A 6,374-nucleotide genomic window follows, 5' to 3' on the forward strand; every position below is an offset into this window, starting at 1 on the left:
CATGGGATTTTTGAGTCAGCTCTTTTAGCCTATGCATTAACTACTAACAAAAGGACCCTGACAAAATTTTTGTAATTCAGATATACCACAATGTACACAGATTACATGAATGTATTTTGGGATATAGCCTTACAGCTCACAGTTAGAAGCACTAGGTAATATATTTATCGCAGGCAATGTGATTCCTCTGACTTTGAGGGAAGCTCACTGGTACAGAAGAGCACTCCAGTTATCTATGAAATGTTCATTACCATGCAAGCCTTAGCTCTGACTGAATATTTATTTTTATTGCTCCTGAAAGGCTGTACAACAAAAATAAACAATGAAAACAGCAATGATTTTTAATCATTTCTCTTTGGTCTAGAAACTGGGTTGGAATTACAGGGACAGTGTTCATCCATCTTGTATTTCTTATTATTCCTTCTTCTGTTTTATTCCTTATTGTTTTTTGTAACAAAATGGTATATTTTAGCAGTCATTTAGTAATAGGCCTAACAGCTGACACCAGGTTTTTTATTGTTTTTATTTTTTTTCCTTTACAGCAGAGGGAAAGTACAATGAAGTGCCTTGTTTTGATAGAGCTTTTTTATTTGCTGGTTTCCTTTGGCAGACATTGTGATTTGCGTATCTGTGGTCTGTATTGTGTAGGAGGTGGTAATTCAAGGGAATGAGCCTTGCACTTGGAATATGGTTTGTACTGTCTTATATGTAATAAGGGAATTCATTCTGTTGTCTTGGCCCTATTCTTGGGAAACTCTATCTTTTCTGGTTGAAAGAACTGCTGTGTCTGAGGAGTGGAGTTGTTAGTCATAGCCGCATGAGATTTTTAGCATATTTATTTTTCTCATTCTGCTCAGGATTATGACAAAGTAAGCCTTCGCTGATACTGTCTGGTTTATACGTAATCAGCATTCTGAAATGAAGAACAAAAAATGTCCCCTGAACTTTTTTTTCAGTAAACCATCTTACCTTGAGAAATCATTAAGATGAACTAACAGGTGTGGAATATTTGGGAATAAACTCAACCATGTTGATGTTTACATTGTAAATTTACTTGGAGTAAAGCATACATTCACCTTCCAAAGGTCAAATGGGGCAGAATACTGCTATCCAGGTTATTGCCCAGGTATGTATTTATTGCTGTTTGTGAAGTCCTTACGTATTAGATAACTAGACCTAACAGAAGGCTGCAGTTACCACGGTGCAGCAGTTTGTGGGTTGACCTTTGCTCCTTTGACCTCTCCTGGTTTAGGTTCCTCTTTGGATGTCACTGCCCAAATGACCAGACTGATATTAGCAAGCTGAAATGTGGTCTGGTGCCCTAGGTTTCATCTCTAATACATTCTGATTTTACAATGTGACACAAACAGTATTTTAGGGAAGGTGCTTCCAGAGAAGAAGTGAACATAGCATGAAAAGTGCCCACACAATTTGGAACTGTTTGTACAATGCCCCCCCCCCCCCCCCCCAAGCCAAATAAACCTCAAATATAGGTGGTTTTGACCAATTACGAATTTTACTGAGTCCCGATAGGTGTGTATTTACTAGTAATCTGTTTGTATTTGTGACTATGTATAAAATCTGAAATAGTTATGAAATTTCATGTGTTCTGCAGCATGTCCTGGTAGGTTTTTTAGCTCTTTAAGTACTTGGCATATAATAGACAACTTACACGTGTGGTTTAATTACATTTCAAATAGTAAGGGTTATATTTGGGGTTATATTTATTTCTTTTATAGGAATTTTTGGGTTTTATAATTAAGAGAACATAGGAAAACATATTTTTCACAGCAGATTTATAAATTAATGTACTTTATAAATGCCAGAAGGTTTTTCCCACCCAACATTTTTCCATTTTGCTATTTCTGGACAATCTCATCTTTTGGGGATTATTTTCTCCCATTGGTTCTATCAATAAAAAGCAGTATCTAGTTGAAAGGAGATATAAAGTGCTATTTGCTGAACTATGTTATGCATTTAAGCAGGGTTAGGTACCCAGACTGCTTCCGTCAGATTCACAGATTTAAAAATATGAATTAAAGTACATTTTCTGCAATTGTGACCTTGAGCAACAGTAAAAGTAAATTCAATGTAAACAGAAAAATTTCTCGGCTGCATTATGCAGAAATGCCAAAGGGACGTGACTGCAAAAGGGAATATTCCTGCAGGTAAGTGTTTAGAGATGTATAGAGAATAAAATGTTTGCTGCATTATTGGCTTTGAACAACAGAAACAAGGAGTGTAGGACTGGATAGGCCTTTTAGGTCACAGAATCCAGTCCCTTTCTCTGCTCCATGTAAATGTATTATAAACTAGTTAGCTGTATTTATGAGTCCCCTGATTTTGAGTCATAGCACACCTTCATTTCTTTACAGGTAAGCAGCTTAGTGGCATTTCAAAGATGGAATGCCCTAACTAAAACACCCTGTAAGCGGATGAAGGGGACTGGATCCCACCAGATGAAATAGGAGTACATGGAACATTTAAGCATGAAAGACAAGCCATATAAAAATACTGTAGAAAACATATTTATTTTCTCTGATAACTGAAAAGTAAGTTTCTGAACTTGAAGCTGAACTTCTTTAATATATGCTGGTGACAAAAGGTGGCCTCTGTGTAACAGTGTACTGAATTAAAATGCTGTGGATATTGTTATGTCAAAAACATCTTGCTAGCAGAGGTCAAAGCTGGTGGTAAGTTCAACAGTTTATGGAACTAACTTATTTGGCAGTGGTTTAGAGACCTGTGCCAAAAGAGTATGATGAAAAAGAGTATCAAATCCCACACACATATCACTGTTTTATTATGTTTATGCCTATGTCTACCTTCACTGAACAATTCTTCAGAATCTGACATTCACACAGCATTCCCACAGGATCCCCATTACTACATATTAGTTAGCCTGTATCTAGAATACAAGGGATTTAATAATTTTTTTTTTTTTTTCAGATAACTCTGGAGCTGCTTTGCACCCTACTTTATGAAGAAAAGTGTTCCAAACGTCAAAGCCTTCTGTGCAATGCAGTTTTCTGGCAAGCTTTGTTTTGTAATCATTGTTTCACATATCAATAATTGTTGTCAATGGCTCCTACGATAACCTAAGAGAGCCTGCTAAGGATGCTGCCATAGCACAGTCTCATAAGAAGAAACAATGGTAGCTTTGCCATTTCTTCTGAGAAAGAAGAATACATGCTAGGAATTGACTGGTGGAAATCTTTTATATTACTATTTTATAATTGAAGAATGTTTAACTGTGAATTGTCATTGTACTTTATGAATTCTTTTGTCATATATGAAAATCTTCACAAAATCTTTAAAGCTTGTTGTCCTGCAGATTTGTTATGCTTCTAAAGGGGAAGATAAAAAGTGATTTGAAAAGCAGAAAAAGTTAAGACTGCTTACACATGCACATAGTTGCATTAAGACTCAAATTTCACCCTGTGCTTCCAGGGTTATTTGGGCTAGGGATTGTTGTGTTGAGTTTAGCTTTTCCTGGTAGAGCAATTATATTTTAGGCTTGATGTTTATACTTGATTTTAAAGGATTAAATTCAAGCTGCATTTGAAGAGGTGAAAGTCACCTGGCCTTTTTTTGCACATTTAATTAATTAGAATTGAATCCTGAGGGTAAAACTTAGTAATGAAATGTAAATGTAAAATTATGCTACCCTGGAAAAACAAATCCACTGTGCCAAGAAATCCATTAGCTGTGTTTCTTATTTTCTTCTTAAACCCTTGGTATTCAAGGGACATTAGGAGGGAAGCAGAGCTGGACAGAGGACTCTGAATTACAACACTGTAGGAACTGTAGTTTCCAGCTCTCGTTCTCTAACCTCATCCTGTTTTCATGTAATTTTGATTACATTTCCTTCAGTGTTTTTAGGGGATATTAAAGATGAGATGAAGAAATGAACAAAGCCACAAACCCATGAGTGTTTGGATAAACAATGGAGTATTCTATTTTTTATTTTGATCTATGCCATTCTTCTTTCAAGACAGTCTTGACACATCAAGCGTTCCAAGGTTCAGTACATCAGAACATATAGCAGCGTTAATGTAGAATAAATCTGAGTACACAATGCTGAAAAAGAGAGATATGATTCACACAGGCTAACCAGAATTTTCAAATTTGAACTCCCAGCTTTCTTAATGTGGTGGATTTTAAAGACGGCTTCTTTTTCCTCTGCTGCTTCTGAAGAATTTTTCCTGACAAATGGCATAATGTAGGAAGCTGATATTTCCAGTACCGAGGATATCGGAGCATCCTTGATAATCCAGTTTAAAATATTGCTCCAGATACATATAGCTTTTAATTGTCTCCTTCACAATTTGTGATACTTCATCTACAGTCATTGCAAAACCATTTATGTTTTATATATTTTACATTTTTCTTTTCTAAATTAAATTAAATTGAATTTATTGTCCTGTCAACCATGTTGCTGAATTAAGTCTTTTTGGAATGGTTAACAATACCGGGTGTTGTTTTTCTTACCTAATCAACCAATAATGTGCATCTGTACATTTAGTCTCTTGTATATCCATGTCTTAAAAAACTTGAACCATACTAATTCAGTCTTCATCTCTAGTACAAAATGCTATTCTTTTTTTTTTCATACTGCCATTTACCATTCTTTTTTCCTAACTGGTTCATGATCCATCTTAAATCTTACTTCTTATTGTGTGGTTATTAATACTTCCTTTAAAATCTTTTTTCCAAGGACCCTGTGAAAAGGAGTTTGAAGGTCCCAATGAATTATATTCACTTGTTTCCTTTCTTACATCTTGACTTAGCCTTCTGCAAAAATCATAATAGATGCTTTTATAGAATTGGTGCTCAATGATGCTATTTTAACTATACCACCTGACATTTTCATGTTTTGCTATGCTATTCTTGTTTAGTTTCTTAGGAATGAAGTACCTTTTTTGATCTTTGGCAGTCTTTAAATTCCAGTTTGACCATTTTCCAAATACCTAGAGAAAACACACTGCACATTTATCTGGAATTAGGGATGTCATGTTACACTGATTCTGCTTAACTCATCTGCTGAATTACTGCTATTAAATTTTAACTCTGGAAGCATACATTTCTTCCAACAAAATCTTTTTAATCTTATAAGGTGTTTTTTCTCCTTTTTTTGATGCCTACCGAGTTTTGATCTGTTCTGTCTTGGTCTTTTATATGTATTATTTCAAAAACTAATTTCATGATATCAAATCTATTTATGGGTACAGCTGTGCGGTGCTTAGCTGCCTACCGAGGTTAACCCACAACATATGGAAATTAGATTTATTGCTGCTGAAAGGCTTTTATTACTCTGATAAGGGAAGCCTTTGCTATATCTGCAGAGTGTTAATAAGGCATGTTTCCTTTATCATCCCAGCAACAGTCTTGGTCCTGGAGAGGAGGTGCTGGCTTTTCCTGGAGATCAGCAGCTTTGTGTTTTGACCCAGGCTATTTTTGCCCTGCATTCCACTAGCTAAAAAAAAGTGTGATTGTGTAAAAGATTTAAGCAGGAGCTAATGTATCATTAGTGGTTGTTTGACACTTAGCATCTTGAAATGTTCTTCTTGAAAGCTCTTAACCAAGAGTTTTCTTACTTAGGGTCTAGTTTGATGTTGGTAGGAGTCACCAATAGAATCCATTGAGCTATCTTTGATGATTTAATGTCTCCTACTAATTCATTTTATGAAAACTTTGAAAATGTTCTGTGATGTTTTTTCAGCGCTTGCAATCTGTGCTCTCAGAGGAACTAAAACTGAAATAACTGGTAAAGGGATTTTATCCAAGTCATCATAGCTGAAAACTGATGAGTGCCTTCTGTTTACATATATACCAAAACATGTCACTTATATGCAGAAGGAGAGCTTCAAAAGGATCTTAAGTGCATTGTGGCTTTTACGTGTCTGAAAGCTTAATTTAGAACTCATTTAAATCAAGAGAATTATCTACTGATTTTGGTAATCTGTAGTAAAGTTCATTAGCAAAACAACTGTTCTGCAGTATTTGAGAGAATTAAAGTTAATATTTTAAACTGTAAATAACACAATTGAAAGAGATTACCAAGACAACTAAGAAAGTGTTTCAAAGAAAGAAGTAAAGAAAGGATGAAATTCCAAAATTATGAATAAATGCATGGCTTGGATAAGATGATACAGAAGTATAGCTTCATGTGACAAACTGAGGAGGAAGAGGTGTTTGTACCAACAGTGACCAGATTGTGTGCATGTACTGCTTTAGAAAAACAGAAACCAAGGACTCCCTGAAAGACCCTTCTTAACAGGAACAAGCCTTTGTTTGCAGCACAGCAGCTCTTGAGCTATCAGACCTTTAATTTAAGACACAGTTATGATGAGCAGTGTTAATTTTACATAATC

The sequence above is a fragment of the Aquila chrysaetos genome, chromosome 1 (genome assembly GCF_900496995.4).
Source record: "Aquila chrysaetos chrysaetos chromosome 1, bAquChr1.4, whole genome shotgun sequence".
In the NCBI taxonomy this organism is placed as follows: Eukaryota; Metazoa; Chordata; class Aves; order Accipitriformes; family Accipitridae; genus Aquila; species Aquila chrysaetos.